At 42.5% G+C, this 17057-nt stretch overlaps 1 protein-coding gene across 1 annotated transcript in view; it reads right to left on the bottom strand.

The window, feature by feature from the left end:
• The window catches only part of ZNF407 (zinc finger protein 407), a 458423-nt gene extending 445123 nt beyond the window's left edge, over positions 1-13300 (bottom strand). The window contains exon 1 of the mRNA XM_004422642.3: positions 12811-13300. The gene's annotated coding sequence lies outside the window, so the exon portion shown is untranslated. The remainder of the gene's footprint in view (positions 1-12810) is intronic.
• Between the last annotated feature and the right edge of the window lie 3757 nt (positions 13301-17057).

The raw sequence follows: 17057 nt of genomic DNA, 5'->3' as shown, positions 1-17057 counted from the left end.
CTGCTGGCAACCTTCCATAGATGGCATCACAAGACTTCATTTACTAATTTTCACACATAAGTAGTAACCTCCTGCAGATTACGCCTCTAAGAAAATATTGCAGCCTAATAAAATGTTCCAACTCTGTCAAATCACGTTCTACATTCTGAGGAACAGATAAAAGAATTATATACATGGAGAAGTAAAACTGCAGAATACTAATTTTCTACATATTCATAATCTGCCCTTCCTTTTAGATTTGGACACAGTGGCTAGAACCAATCTAACAAGAAAGTAATGCCCTAATACCATGACTGCTAGAACAAGTGGACTTAGAAATTGCCCAAGCACAACAGAAGCCTCTCTCTTGCTCTTGTAAACCTCCACAGCAGGTGTCCCAGTCAGCAGGCAGTCTGCTCCAGGCCGACTCAGGGGTCCTGGCTCTTCCCATCTTGAAGCTCTGCCTTGGAGCATCCTCGTTCCCTGCACCCAGCTGACAGAAGAAAACAAGCACGAAAGCAGCAGCGCACCTGCTTCCTAAAAGCGCTGACTCTTGATAAAATATCCCTGAGACACGCTCTGTCACAACTCTCCACGTCCCGGGCAGCTCTGCTTCCACCTGCTGCACTCCGCACACCTGGCCTCTGACTTTCCGTCTCTAGTCTCTACGACTCAGAGCAGTTTTGCAATCTTGACTCAAAAGCGTTAGTGGGGCCCACGGCAGGCTGCCCCCAGAATATCCCACAACAGCATATTGATTATTTTGAATTAAAGTTACTTAAGAAGCAGCCAATGCAAAAACAGCACTTTGACCCTCTCTGTTCCCCATGAAAGCAGGAAATAAATCTCCCATGTGAAAGGTACCCCTCCCACACCAGGAGACAGAGAGACATCCTTACCACCAGAGATAGGGAATTCAGAGCAGAGGGGCCTGTATAAACAAACCTTGTCACTTTTTTACTAATTTACTACCCCAAACCCAAACTCCGCTTAGATTCCTTCCTAATTAAGCACCCAAATCTAAGTTTCTTTGTCCTGTCAAATCCTCACAAATTTACTGTTTCTTTGTGTAAAAAATATAAAAGCTGCCTACGTTGGTCACTTCCGAGCATTATTTTTATGATCTCCTGTGTGTACGTATTAAATTGGATTTTTTCTCCAGTTAATCTGTGTTGCGTTAATTTTATTATTAGTCCAGCCACAAGAACTCAAGAGGGGTTGGGGGAAATTTCCCCCTCCCGGACAGTGGCATCTACCACTTCCACTCATACCTGCTTAGCTGCAAGGGAATCTGAAAAATGTAACCTGGAGCTGTAAAACTGTATCTTATGGAAGGAAAGAACTGATTTAGGTGGACAGCTAGCCATCTCTGCCACATCCCAATCCAAAAATTATCATATTGCTTGTCACTCTACCATTAATGAAGGCTTTTAGTCTTTACAAGACTCATAAAAAGCTTTTTTGAGAAATGCAACTAACCCTGAAAGAGCATACCGAGACCTATTACTTCCACATTTGTAAAACAAGGGAATTACGAACAATATCAACCATTTACACATTTAGCTAATCATCAAAACATGAATCCCTTGGTCCCACCCATGGAGAGAGTCTGATTAAGAGGTGAGGGCCGGCCCCGTAGCTTAGCGGTTAAGTGCGCATGCTCCGCTACTGGCGGCCTGGGTTCGGATCCCAGGCGTGCACCGACGCACCGCTTCTCTGGCCACGCTGAGGCCGCGTCCCACATACAGCAACTTGAAGGATGTGCAACTATGACATACAACTATCTACTGGGGCTTTGGGGAGAAAAAAAGGAGGAGGATTGGCAATAGATGTTAGCTCAGAGCTGGTCTTCCTCAGCAAAAAGAGGAGGACTAGCATGGATGTTAGCTCAGGGCTGATCTTCCTTACAAAAATAAATAAATAAATAAAATAAAAATAAAACTGTTTAAAAAAAAAAAAAAGTTAAGTCTGAGGTGAGGACAAAGATCTGTAGTTTTAAAGAGCTTCCTGAATGATTCTGATGAGCCAGATTCGGGACCCACTGGATTCAAGTCCCTCCTAACTTCAAAAAAAATTACATAAACTTAACATATATTTACCAGACATAGAGCTGAAGTGTGGAGGAGAAGAGGGGGGAAAAGGAGAAGAAAGAAAGGTGCCTCAGGAAGGAGAGTAAAGGTACTGTACTAAACAGGGTTGTCACTCATGGATTCCAGAACCATCCGCCTACATCATAATTTGTCACAAAAAATTATTCTGAATGTCACTTTTAGCAAACACTGCCTCAACCTACCACCCTGAAATCCTAGGGTGTTAAACACCACCCATACGGAAAACCAGATTATGGGCCCTGAAGATTCTTAATGAAAACCATTTGGTCTCACTTTTTGAAAGACTGTAATTTCTACCACCTCTCCTTGAATGATCTAAATTTTCTAAGCTATTTTTAAAAGTACATTACCACCTAGTTTAAATTCTAATGGTTTTATAATTATATGAACTCCTATAACTGTGAGTCCTCATTCTATAATAATTGATCCAATAATTATATATCAAATTCTGGTCCATAATTCACAATCAGCAGAAATCACAAGTGAATTATACACTTTGAAAGAAGTGGTTTGTTGTTTGTTCTAGGTTTAAAACACCAAGTTTCCATTATATTTAGTCACTGACAAACCTGCTGGGCTTTGGTTACATTGCATGATTACACTGGTTACTATTCCAGTTGGGTTCAACAGTGTCTTTTCCCTACTAGGCTGCTTATTACCTTACCTGTTCTTATTTAAAACTTTTTGGGTTTTTTTAAATGGGAAAAAAAAGCATATAAGAGAAAATAAGAGAGAAGTCTGAATATCGAACACATTGAAAAGCACTGAGAATTAAGAATGAGATTTTGAAGCTAGAAGAGCTTAAGTACCTAAAATCTGTTTGAAGAAGCCTATGCTCTACATTTGCCCATGAGGGTTCTCTGACATGCACCACATGTGTCTGAAACGCAGACATCCCCGCTATGGAAGGACTCTCATAGGCTGTCAACTTCTTAGCTAGGGGCTGCCTCCGCCAGAACATACGACATTACATAATTACAAATACTTGACAGTTCACGTGGGTTAGACGATTTTAGCACTCTGAATTGAACATCAAACAAAAATAGTAGTGCTATTTGGTTTCACATAATTTGACTTAGGGCTTCTGGAACCATCTTTTAATTTTTCCTATACTTGTTAATTTCAAGGAGTAACTCATACCACAATGGCTTAAAATAAGGTTTACATTATAAGCAATGTTTATTTAAGAAATAGTCCTCATAATATGGGTTAATTATGACTCAAAAAAAAGTATCCAAGGCTGGAAAAGAAAAAAAACAGGCAAAGGTAGATTTCCCAAAAGTACCCTCTTTAGCAACCAATTGCCTAAGCAAATAAGTAAGATTTCCCAAATCCTATGGTGTGATACTACCAATTTCTAATGAACTGGAAGATGCAGTCCTTAGAACTAAAAACAAAATGCAATTACTTTTCTGCTTTAGGGGCATAGCATCTGCTAGAATGATAGTGATGTACACCGGTTTAAAAACAAACCTACTAACATAAAGAAAGTAACTTCTAAAATGGGGATAAAGATACCCTTTACCAGTCCTCCACACTCCCATTCCTATTTTGACTTTTCCTTTTTTTCTCGTTTAACTGCAACACTCTCGGGCATAACTCCATTTTGTCTGGTTGTCTTCTCCCTCTGACCATCTCTGACGGAGTGTTTAGGAGTCAGACGGCCTCTCTCATTTTCACCTATGTGCCCACGGGCACCTTTCGTCCTCTGTGAAACACAAGCAGGAGTGGTACTGACCCCTGTAGGTTCACTGTGAGGTTCAATCCTCAGTTAATAGAGTATAAACTCAGCACATAACGTCCTTGGACCAGTGCCTGGTACCTGGTAAGCACTCAGCAAGTATTAACCATCATTATTTTCTAAAATAATCTACTGTTTGATATCTCTATTCCTGAAAGTACTTTTATATCATAATCCTGCAAGAACATATCTTGACCACCATCACCCCCATCATATCTTTTTCATACAAACTGAATAGTCCCTGTGTAGACAGACTTTGCAAAAAGAAAAACACATAGATGTTTGTTTCTTAAATATTTGGTCGATACAAAAAATAATTTTAATATGTGCAAGGTATTAAGCATAATATAACAAAACCCTGAGTACAGATCACAGTTTAAGAAAATTAAATTCTTACCTTTGAATTCCCTCTTGGTGTCCCTATCACCTTCCCTCTTCTTACAGAGCTACCTACTAACTTGAATTCTGTGTTTGTAATTTTTATTACTTTACCATATCTGTAGTCCTAACAACAGGCAGGGTTTTTTTGCATGTTTCAAAACTTAACAAAATGGAAAAATACTATATGCATTCTTGTGTAAGTAGCTTTTTTCCCCTCAATATGATATTCCTGACATTTATCCTCAGTGATGCATGCAGCTAAAATCCACTCAGGTGCACTACTGTACAGTACTTCACTACAGGAATACAATACAGTTTATCCATTCTTCTCTGACGGACTGCTTCTAGTTTTTGCCTTTTACAAACAGTGCAACTGTCAGGATTCTTGTACACGTCCTCAGGCACTCACGTACATGAGGTTCTCTGGGGCAGTGGTTTGACAACTTTAGCATCCATTAAACCACCTGGAGGGCTTGTTGAGACTGAAAGCTGGCTCATCCCCAAAGTTTCTGATTCAGTAGGTCTAGGGTGGGGCCCAAAATTTTGCATTTCTAACAAGTTTCCTGAGAACACAATTTAGAAGCACTGCTCTAGGATAAAGACCCAGGAGTAGAATTACTGGGTCAAAGTATATACGCATCTTTAACTTTACTAGGTAATTCCAAAGTTATGGTACCAATTTACACTCCCACCAATTGTGTGTAAACATTCCAGTTTTTTCCTACCTTCCCAAACAGCAGACACTGTCAGATTTTTACATTACTGCCAACCCAGTGTTATGAAATTATACACCACTTTGGTCCTAATTTGCCTTTCCCTAATTACTAATGAAGTCGAGAATCTTTGCATTCAGGTTTCCTCTTCTGTGAGATGCCTATTCGGGTGATTTGCCCATTCTTCCACTGTTCTTACTGATTTTTTGTTGCTTACCTTTCTAGATACTAATCCTTTCTCAATAACGTGTACTGAAAATATCTATTCTCACTTGTGACTCGTCTGTTCACTTTTTTGATGGTTTCTTTCAATAAACACAAGTTGTCAATATTAATGCTTTCAAAAGGATCAATCTTTTCCTTTATGGTCTGCATCTTCTGTATCTGTTTAAGAAGCTCTTTCCCACATCAGAGTCATAGAATTACTGTCCTACATTGTTTTCTAAAAGTTTCATAGTTTTGCCTTCTGTATTTAAGCCTTTAATTGATCTGTGGTTGATTTTTGTGAATGATGTGAATTAAAAACGTACCCCACTCTCAAGAAGTTTCCTGGGCTGGCCCGGTGGCTTAGTGGTTAAGTTCACACGCTCTGCTTCGGCAGCCCAGGGTTCACAGGTTCAGATACTGGGCACAGACCCACACACCACTTGTCAAGCCATGCTATGGCGGTGTCCCATATAAAGTAGAGGAAGATGGGCACGGATGTTAGCCCAGGGTCAATCTTCCTCAGCAAAAAGAGGAGGATGGGCAACGGATGTTAGCTCAGGGCTAATCTTCCTCACACAAAAAAAAACAATAAAGAAGTTTCTTGTTTGCTAAGGGCCACAGATATAACCAACTATAACTTTAGGGAGGATAAAAAAAGTGCCCCAAGTGAAATACTGACTAGTGTTAATCACTACTTTATTGAGGTTTATTCTGCTCTCTCACTGAGGCAAACAAAAACCTGGATAATTTCAATCAACATGAAAATTTGGAGGGTTATTAGCAAATGAGTCAGACTACGATCCCCACCCCACTACACTCCAGGAAGAATGCTTAAAAACATCCCCAAAAACCCTCAGTTTAGTCTCATTCTAAAAAAATTGAAAGTTGAGCATTGGGGAAAGTGGGAAAATGGGCACCCTCAACAGTACTGGTTGGGATATAAATCTATACAACCTTTCTAGAGAGTAATTTTGCAATATATCAAAAGTCTTAAAATATATATCTTCTTTGAGCTATCAATGACTCTTTACAGAATTTATCTTAAGGAAATAACTGGACAAAATATGTGTTTTAAGAAGATTCACCATGGAACTCTGTATAATAGAAAAAATTGGAAACAACATAATATTCAACAACGCAGGATGAGTTAAAGATGAAGTTGTTGTGGCACATCCATATACAGCGCCGCATAGGGCTGTTTCAGTCAACAACCGACCGCATGTACGACGGTGGTCCGGTAAGATTAGTACCACAGAGCCTAGGTGTGTAGAAGGCTACGATACAAGAAAATGTTACATATTGAGGTGAATGGGGAAGCCATTCTGGTTTAAACTTGATCTGGCCTAAATTTTATTTAACCAAAGAAGCCTGACTTAAGGCCTGTCAAACATTCATTGTATATTATCCCAAAGTAAAGAATGTACTCTTTGAAGATAAGAATTGACGCCTCCCTTCATCAAAATGACACCAGTATTTTTTGAAGTTCCCTTCCCATGATTCCAGGGTCATGTTGACTCACTACATATGTCCTAATCTGTAACAAAGTATCTCCTCGAACTCTTGAAAGAATGTATCCTTGAACCCTGTCACACTTGATATATGTCTCTTTGTTTGGAAATGGTATAAAATGGTGCTGAAAATCACTCTTCTTCGGAGCACTTCAGGGCTGCACTCCCGGGCTATAGTCCCCAGCTTGGCTCGAATAAAACTCTTTGCTATAGAATGATTATTGATTAATTGCATCAACAGCTATACCATCTAGGTTGGTGAAAGTACACTCTATGATGTTTGCACAACAATGAAATTGCCTACCCATGCATTTCTCAGTATCCCCATCGTTAAGCAATGCATCACTGTACTGGAATACCATGCAGATTACATACCTGTGCTAATGTGGAAAGACGTTCACAATATTCTGGCAATTCATAAAACCAGTTAACAAGATGCACATATAATATTCATTTATTCTCAAATATTTATTGAGTGCCTTGTGTGTGCCAAGTACCAAGCAAGTCACTGGTAGCTCTAAGGAGCTTACAAGCTTTGCGGGGGAGACAGACCAGATACATATCTTCCAATTTACTCAGGTTGGGATATTAAAGGCACATGAATTTTGAAACTAGAGACAATTTATATGTATATACGTATATATGTGGATATGTAATACCCCCAGCATTTCATCAGCATGGTCTACAAAGAGAACACACACACCCAGCTGTATGGACTAACAAGCGGGTAAGCAGGATATTTAGAGCAACTGCCTTGTGATGAACTGAAGCACATCCATCTTCTACAAAAATGCTCTAGGGAGAACTTTAAGAAATGCAGCAAAGTTATGGAAAGTCATACCCTGGAAGACAGATGTGAGACAGATCACAGAACCACAGCAAAAGAATTGTAACAAACAGCTTCCACTGTTGCCAATTCAAGACTAAGACTGATCGAGATGAAACACAGGTTCTTGAGCAAATAACTGTTCTCCCAGCAGCCTACACATTTACCCTTCCCTGCTATGTTTGGATCTAACGAATAATAATGAAGCCTCCCAAGATAAGAAAGCTCTCACAGTCAGGGTCAGGCTCAAAGGATTCTGACATCGTATGTTCATTTCTTTTAAATACCTGCACTAAAATCAGTGTGAAGTTATGAGAGTCATTAATTACAAAGGGAAAATTTTTAACTTTAGAGCACAGAAAGATGTCCGACACCCCCTCAACCAAGAGATCAAAGTTAACATTCACCAGTGATAAGACGTATCTACATCATACATGTCCAAATATGATGCACTGAGAAGGGCACAACTTCACCACTGTGGTATTCTCGCCAAAAATGCTTAACCCTCAATTTAATCACAAAACAACACCAGATAAATCCAACCTGAGGGACACTCTGCAAAATAACTGACCAGTACTCTTCAAAAGAATCAAGGTCATGAAAGATAAAGAAATCTGAAAGGAACTGTCACAGATTGGAAAAGACTAAGGAGACATGATAATTAAATGCAGTGTGGATCCTCAACCAGAAGAAGGACATCAAGAGTGAAACCTGAGCAAAGTCTTTAGATTAACTGTATCAACTGCCTGGTTTGGATAACTACACTACAGTTACATAAGATGTTAACAAAGGGATGCTGGTTCAAAGGTATACAGGAACTCTCTGGACTATTTTTGCAATTTTTTTATAATTTTAAAATTATTTCAGGGCCAGCCCTGTGGCTTAGCGGTTAAGTGCGCACGCTCTGCTACTGGCAGCCCAGGTTTGGATCCGGGGCGCGCACCGACGCACCGCTTCTCCGGCCATGCTGAGGCCGCGTCCCACATATAGCAACTAGAAGGATGTGCGACTATGACATACAATTATCTGCTGGGGCTTTGGGGGAAAAAAAGGAGGAGGACTGGCAATAGATGTTAGCTCAGGGCAGGTCTTCCTCAGCAAAAAGAGGAGGATTAGCATGGATGTTAGCTCAGGGCTGATCTTCCTCAAAAATAAGTAAATAAATAAATAAAATATTAAAATAAATATTAAAATAAATAAATATTAAAATAAATAAATAAAATTATTTCAAAGTAAAAAGTTTTTAAAAATCATCTCAGATGAATGATAAAAAGGTATGGGGGATCACTCATTAACTCTAACATAAAAATATACTACCTCTTCCAATAATTGTTCTAAAAAAATCCCAATAATTGCAAATAAGGCTTAAACTGGAATAAACTGTAATTATTCCACAAAAACCTTTGATTGGGATAATCTAGAGAGCAAAGTAACTTTCCTAGGGCACTAAAATCTCTCCAGATAAATAACCTACCTTATTTTCCCCCTTACTCTTTTTTAATTCAATTCAATGTACATTTATTTAACATCTACTATGGGCATGTCACTGTGCTGAGGCCTGATAAGATTTTGATATATAACAAAAGAACATTTTAGTACACAAAATAAGAGAGAGTAACAAAACTGGAAGTAATTTTTCACTCCTATGTAATCTAGCAATCAATATGGACACCCTTTTTAGTGCGATTGCTGCTAAGACTGAGGGTCCTCACAGCTCAAGTGTATCCCCTTCAACAGTGAGTGGTTCTGACCTCTAGAGTTATCTCCAAAAATTATCCTTGAAAATGCCATAATGACTCTCGCCAGGAAATATTCCATTTCTAGTACTTTTTTCCATCTAATGTTTATGCTGTTAGTGTATTACTGTTCATAACACAAAATTAAAGAACTTGATTCTCTGAGTACCAGGGAAAGGTTAGGCTGGGATAAACCCATGGAGGTTTACTTACTCTCCTCTTATAAGAGATCAAAGGCAACATCAGGGCCGGCCCCATGGCTTAGCAGTTAAGTGTGGGAGCTCTGCTACTGGTGGCCCGGGTTCGGATCCCGGGTGCGCACAGACGCACCACTTCTCCGGCCATGCTGAGGCCGCGTCCCACATACAGCAACTAAAAGGATGTGCAGCTATGACATACAACTATCTACTGGGGCTTTGGGGGGAAAAAAAAAGGAGGAGGATTGGCAATAGATGTTAGTTCAGGGCTGATCTTCCTCACAAAAAAAAAAAAAAAAAGGCAACATCATGTAAGGCCAGGTTTCTCAAAGAAAAAAAGAGCCAGCATCTTTAACATCACCCAGGAAGTTGTCAAAAATGCAAATTCTCAGTCCCAGCACAGACCTGCTGAATCAAACACTCAGCCCAGCATCTGTGTTTTCACAAGCTCCCCAGCTGACTCTGATGCACCTTCAGTTTCAGAACCACTGATGGAACAGCAGAAAGACTGGCCCATAAATCAGGAGGCCTGATTCCAATCCCTGCTCTGCCACTAATCTCTACAAGGGATTAGTCACTTCGCTTCTGTGGGGCTCAGCCTCCTTGTCAGACAGTGAGGGAACTGGAACAGCTCACTGCCACAGTCTAAGGACTATCCTAATTTGACAACTATGAAGGCATTCATTTGTATAAGGCCTAAAAGTGAAAACACCACCACAGTATTTCACCACATATTTCTCTCTTTCATCAAAATGAAACAATTAAAATTTCTTCATCAACTGGTCTCTGAATCATATTTAACATATCTAAAATAATTTTTTCTTATTTTAAATAAAACTGTGTTTACTACTTTGCTTTAGCAAAAGCCATATAAATGCTAATTTTACAGTTTCCTATTTAGTTCTATATAAAGTCTATTTGGGAGAAATTCCACATAATAACAAAAATTCCAAGAAACCCATCGACTACAGACTGAATTGCGTACCCCCCAAAATTCTTATGTTGAAGCCCTAATCCCCAACATGATGGTATTTGAAAGTGGGGTCTTCGGGAGGTAATTAGGTTTAGATAACGTCATGAGGGTAGGGTCCCCAAGATGGGATCAGTGTCCTTATAAGAGGAGGAAGAGAGACCAGACTTCTCTCTACATCTCTGCCATGTGAAGACACAGCAAGAAGGTGGCCATTTGCAAGCAAAGAAGAGCCTTCACCAGGATCCAGCACCTTGATCTTGGACTTAAACTCCAGAACCTGAAAAATAAATGCCTGTTGTTTCAGCCACCCAGGGCTATGGTATTTTGTTATAGCAGCCCAAGCTGACTCAGACACTCACTCAAAGTTCCCCTCTGGTGTGGGGATCTAACACACCAGGCTATAGTTCAGAACTGTGCTCCCATCCTCGCATAAAGAACGTGTGTGATAAGACCACAGAAGTATTTAATGAGAAACAAAGAATTTTAAAATGTATAGATCTAGATACTTCCATTACTAATAAGAAACACAGCTTAATTTCATCTCCTATTCATGTATTTATAAAAAACTGGGATTCTTCTCACAACCTCTGAAACCTAAGATACAAACCTCTCAGAGGAGATGTGAGAAAGAGCAAAAGAGGAGAATCAAATAAGAAGAGTCTGTTTTATAAAAGGTTAGAGCGTTCTCCTAGAATAAATGTTGGGAGAAATGTCCCATCAATCAAGTGAGTACCCACTAATCCTTGAGATCTAACTCAAATTCTATATCCTGCAAGCTCTCACCACCCCTTCCCAGTTAGTCAAGACATAACTTCCTCTGTGGTCCCATATCTCCATTTTAGCACTTAGCAAAAGGTATTATATTTGTTCATGTATCTTTCTCCTCAACCAGATCTTGAAATCATCTGGGGCAGTGTGTTACTCTCTCCAGCACCTAGAACGGTGACTGGCATGAAGCAGGAACCAAGGTTTGTTGAAGTGGAGCCACTTTGCTTTGCTGAATACCAGTGGAACTCTCTGTACTATCTTGCAGCTTTTCTGTAAATCTGAAATTATTCCAAAATAAACAGTTTTTTAAATAAAAGGCACCAGTAGCAACTGTGTTATCAGTAATAATCACACCTGCCTTACACATCACACAAGACATCAGCTACTAGAAAGGCTTGCCTTACTGTTTTTCAGACATGCCAGTAGGAGTCAGTAATCTTGCATGTAGCAAACTTGAAAAAGAATGAATAACAAACACTTGAGATCTGAATCCTGACGTTAACTTTGGTCAAATTATTTAATCTGGGTCTCAGTTTATAAAAAGCGGATAGTAATTTTACTCTACAAAGTTGCCGTGCTAAATGAAGTATGCAGAGTATATATCAAATGAGCTCTCCTAATGATGTTCTAATTAAGATACGTTAGCGCCTTTCCCTATGCAGTGTTCCAACTGGACTAACGCTTCACCGCAAACTAGGTGCATACTGTAACCAGTTCCACTGGCACCGACTGTAAAGTTATAACTCAATCACCATTCGGGCTCTGGTTACCTATAACATAAAGAAATCCTACATGTGTGTCCACAGATGCCAACCCTACCAAGATGTCCTAGCGTAGAACTACCCAGTGAAATAAATGGGCTATTCGAAACTCAAGGCAACCGACAGGGGTCAGCAGCTCCAGGCACCCACCTCCACCAGACTAAGCTCCAGAAAGCGGGCACGCACACTCAGGACGTGCTCGCCCGCTGGAAGAGGTGGGTATCTACAGGCACAAATCCCGCTGCTGCAAACAGCGGTGTGCAGCAACCGGGGGTCTCCTCCAGTTGCTGAGAGCAGCTGAACCCTGAGGGGCCAGGACCCTCCACTTCCAGTCGTGGTGCTCTCGGGCCCCAGCGTCCTCCACGGAAGGAGGCGCGGGTGGCAGTGGCGCATCGGTGCACGGGGGGAGACCGGGAGTGGGCGGCGGCTAGGAAACCACTGCCCAGACGATAAACCGACACCGGGCAGCTCCGCGCCCGGGCGCGCGCGTCCCAGTCAAGAAGCAGGGCGGTCGGAAGCGCCCCGACTGCGTGCAGGGGAGCGTGGGGCGCCCGGGGCGCCGCTCCTGCGCTGACAGCCCGGCCCCGCGGGGAAACCGAGGCCCGCCGGGCGCTCGTGAGCCCGGCCCGCGGAGCCAGCAGGTGAGGGCGGGAGCGGGGGCCGGGCGGCGGCGAGGCCGCGCGGGCGGCGGGCGGGTGTCGGCGAGTCTGGGCGGCGTCGGGAGGGACCGGCGAGCGGGGAGGGGCGGAGGCGGGGGGAGGGGGGAGGAGGAAGAGCGAAGGGCCCTGGCGGGGCTGCCGGCGCCCAGCCGCCCGGGCCCGAGCCCTCAAGCCACCGCCCCCAGGCCCCGCGCTGACGCTGGACGGTCCCCGCCTCCAAACCCCCCGCCCCGGGCAGAGAATAACTTACCTGTTTGCCGACGGAATCGCTCCTGCTCGCCCCTCTGACTGACTCCTCCGGCTCACCGTCTTCCCTCTGGGAGGAAGGGGAGGGACTTCCTGTCTCTCCTTTGAGCAACTTCCGGCGGCTGCCAGGACGACTCCGTCGCGGACCGAGCACCGGACCCCACGACCGAAAAACAGCATCACGGAACTGGTTTAGTAAAACCCACGTAGAGTTCCCCTTCTTTGCCCCGAATGGCCGGCGGACCCGTATGCCGTCTTGTTTTTAGTCCATCAGCTGTTGGCAGAAGTCACTCGGACATTAAACCGGAAGTCCCACCCCTCCCCGAGAGGAAAACGGGAAGCCGAACGAGTCAATCCAACGAAGGGGAGACGCGCGTCAGGCTGGGAGGCTGGCGGTGTCCTACCGGGAGGGCCACCTGGCGCTTCCCGAGGCTCCCCGAGCGGGTACCCCTGTCCGATCCGCCTGCTCCGTCGCCATCCCTCCTTACCCCACCCTCTCGCCCGCCCGCCCGCCATAAAGAACCCCGAGGGCGGCGCGGGAGCCGGAGGCCTGCTGGGCGGCCGCCGGCCTCGGCCTCCCCCGGCCCGAGTGGTGCCCGGCGCCTCTGAGGCCTCCTCTAGCGGGGCGAGGTTTTCCTGCTGTGCCAGGCGCGTGCGCGCCTCCGGGTTACGAGCAAGACTTCTGGATACTGCTAGCAGGGGTCCTCGGAGTCGCAGGCCCTAGGAAGCCAGGAGCCGAATTCTGATACTAAGGGGAGGCGAAGAAGCTGAATGGAGTTGTTGGTCAGCTAAGGCTGAAAACGCCTTGGGTGTGTTTAACGTTCCCGCACGGACTGTTTTCATAAACGTTAACGGCACAGCACAAGGCTTCTTAGGAAGAAAGTAAGGCGTGACCGGGGCACAGCAGTCACAGTCTCTCCCGCCTCTTACACGGGCGCATCCGCGGACCCCAAGTTCAGAACCCTATGTTTGAAAACTCGCAATCTGGGAAGGAAGACCACCACTTGAAAAGTGCAATGACAAAGACAATGTGTATACAGATGGGCAGCGGTATCCCACTTGGGGTCAGACTGTGAAGATAGGACTTGCCGGGGAGTTTTGACGTTATCTTTAGGCATAGGGAAATCTTAAATAATCAGATTTGTATTTAGAAAGATAAAGTAGGATTTAAAAACTGTGGCCTTATAATAATAATAATAGGCTTTCTAAACCAGATCATCTCTTAAGGCCAATTCCAGCTCAATTCTATTTTAAAAAATCAGAATATTCAGGTGATACCATTTTTAATACTGTTTTATACAATACTTTACATAGACGTTATCTGGTCGAATTCTCATTGTAATCCATATGAATTCTTATGTCTGTCATCCACAGTAGGAAATTGCAGTTGAGAAGAGTCAAATAACCATTCCAAGATCACACAGCTAGTAAAGGGGGAACTCGGCTTTAAACTTCAGAGTCAACCTTTTCCAGTCGGCTATGGTGACTCAGTTTAGTAATAGTTAATTAGAAGTTCTAGAGAAGCACATGGAAAACAGTTTCCTCAGAACAGGTTGCCAGCCTGTCAGTGTTAGATTTATTCCATTGACCAACATTTACTGGTGCCTGGTTGAGTAAAAGATGAGTAAAACTAGATTCTGTCATCAAAGAGTTCGCTTGAAATTTACTTAGAATTTACTTGAAAATGTAGTACTTTTTAACACAATCTTTCAGTATCTATATCAACAGTGCTAGTCTCGTATGACAAGGTGATCAATTTCTTGACAACAGCAGCAGCTAGCGCAGTCCTCCGTCAGGATTAGGTGTTCTGGGGGTCTTGGGTGGTTGATCTTGCTACCTTTCTTACCTTGGGCATTTAGTTTACATCTCATCTTCCTTCTTTGAGCAGTGAAATAAAAAATCTTAGTTCATTTTTTCAGTTCCATCATCCATTGGTTTCCTGAAACAGCACCTTTACATCATAATGTGAGGTTAAGGAAGTCAATTTGACCTCATTTTCCTCATACATAAAATGTGTCATTTAGGAGTTCTTTTCTTTTGAACTTCTATTCATAGAAGAGGTTGTAAAATACTATATCATAGTAATGGTGTCTAATACTGTTACTCTCATTGAAGGACTTTGTTCCATTAGATAATACTAACGATGATAGCTGTGGTTTATTTAGCACTTAATATGTGTCATGCAATGCTCTAGAAAAACCCAAGAAGATAGGAAAAAAATTTTTTTGTGTGTCTCATTAGGAAAATTTATATATAAAGAAGCCCCAAGGTTATTTATTTATATAATTTATATATAATTTGTACATATATATAACCTTGGGACTTCTCTAAGAATTATTTCTCCCCACACCTTTATGTAACCACAGGACAAAATTTTAATTTATTTTTACAAGGTTGCTCTAAAACCAGAGTAGACTGACACATCTAACTCTTGTCTAGCATTTGGAGGGATGGAGACCCCAGGGTGGGCGACCAAGCAGCTTTTTTGGGCTGAGATGCAGACGAGCCAGTTATAGAGTGTTTCTGGGAAAGTCATGGAGCCCATAGGTGAGTTTGCTCAGAGATTTTATCCCTTCCGTTGATTGGGTAGAGCAGTGGACCCTCTGCCAGTGTTGGAGCTCCCATTCCCATCACTTTTCTCTGAAATGGAGCTTCCCAACCCCTTGTCTTCAAACTCTACTCTCGATGAAACTAATGTTTCTTAATATTGTAGACAAGTTTTCTCAAATCACTATCCTTACGCTTTTAGCTAATGCATTTCCCCGCTATCTTAGGCTGCTCCAACAGATGAGGATTTTTTTCTGATTAATGTGAATTACTTTTTACATTATATTTTTACATGCAATAATCTGTCCTCGTAAATGTTTCCACAGCACTCCTGAACCAGAGTTGGAGCATTAGCAAGGGGGTGGGGGGGGCACCACTGATTTGAGGATTATCTTCAAATCCCTCTGTGCCACAGGATAAGAACATCTAGGTTATAGTTCTTTCTCTGCCACAAATTAATCTAAAAAAAATTGCATAGTTTTGAAATTCAAATACTGTCCATTCAAGTGTGTGGATTTATTGGGGTGTACTCCGCATGTGTATTACTCATGGCCTCTCCCACTCTTTGGTGCTTTCTTTTCAGCAGTGGCCCTGCCCATTGACAATTCCAGTAAGGGAGAAGTAGCCAATGAATATGTGTTACTTACCTTTGGGGCAAAGGAACCTAATGGAATTTTAAAGAAAAATGAGGACAATGGCACACAGTAGGTGGAAGGTTTAAACCATTTAGATTTTCAGAATTTATCATAATATTTCTATCATAAAAAAGTGTACTCAAGCATTATAATGATCTCGAATTTCCTAATACAAATTGATATGTTATTGCCTTCATTGTGTCTAGTTTTAATCTGCTCATGTTTAACAAAAGTAAATAGAATAATGGAACAGTCATTACTGTTCAAGCAGCAGGGCCAACTCAGCTGTCAATTATATAAGGGTGCTGTCTCAGCCGACCCCGTGGCTTAGCGGTTAAGTTCGCACGCTCCGCTACTGGCGGCCCGGGTTTGGATCCCAGCGCGCACCGATGCACCGCTTCTCTGGCCATGCTGGGGCCGCGTCCCACATACAGCAACTAAAAGGATGTGCAACTATGACATACAACTACCTACTGGGGCTTTGGGGGAAAAAACAGGAGGAGGATTGGCAATAGATGTTAGCTCAGAGCTGGTCTTCCTCAGCAAAAAGAGGAGGATTAGCATGGATGTTAGCTCAGGGCTGATCTTCCTCACACACACACACACAAAAAATAAGGGTGCTGTCTCGCCGACAACCCAAATACCCCTCATTTCCAGTTGGAAGCCTCCATTCGTCTGATTAAGGACTAATTTTTTGATTCTAAGGGGCAAATTCAGAGCAAGGTTTCCTCCAACTGAGTCGTGTTTGATGTGAATAGCTACACAGACGCCTGGCGAAGGCATAGAGCTCCTGGTGATAGTCAGCCTGGTTTAAGCCTCAGGCAAAGCCAGCCCTGCTTGGAACTTGCCACTTGCGTTAGACAGGAACAAGTCCTTTTATTGTTTAAGTCAGTTTTCTTTGCCCCATGAAGCAACTTAAATGATACAGAAGTATTATTACCAAAGCTACCACAGCTGCAGTCTAAGCAAAGGAAAAACGCAGAGCAGAGGTTTTCAAACTTCCTGAGTAAAAAAACGTATGCTCGTCACATTTGAGGAAATAAAGCAGTTGATAGATTTACATCTTTTT

Source organism: Ceratotherium simum, chromosome 14, assembly GCF_057802395.1.
Source record: "Ceratotherium simum simum isolate JZ-2026a chromosome 14, ASM5780239v1, whole genome shotgun sequence".
NCBI lineage: Eukaryota > Metazoa > Chordata > Mammalia > Perissodactyla > Rhinocerotidae > Ceratotherium > Ceratotherium simum.
Note: the sequence above shows the minus strand (reverse complement) of the source record. Positions and strands in the feature narration are given on the sequence as shown.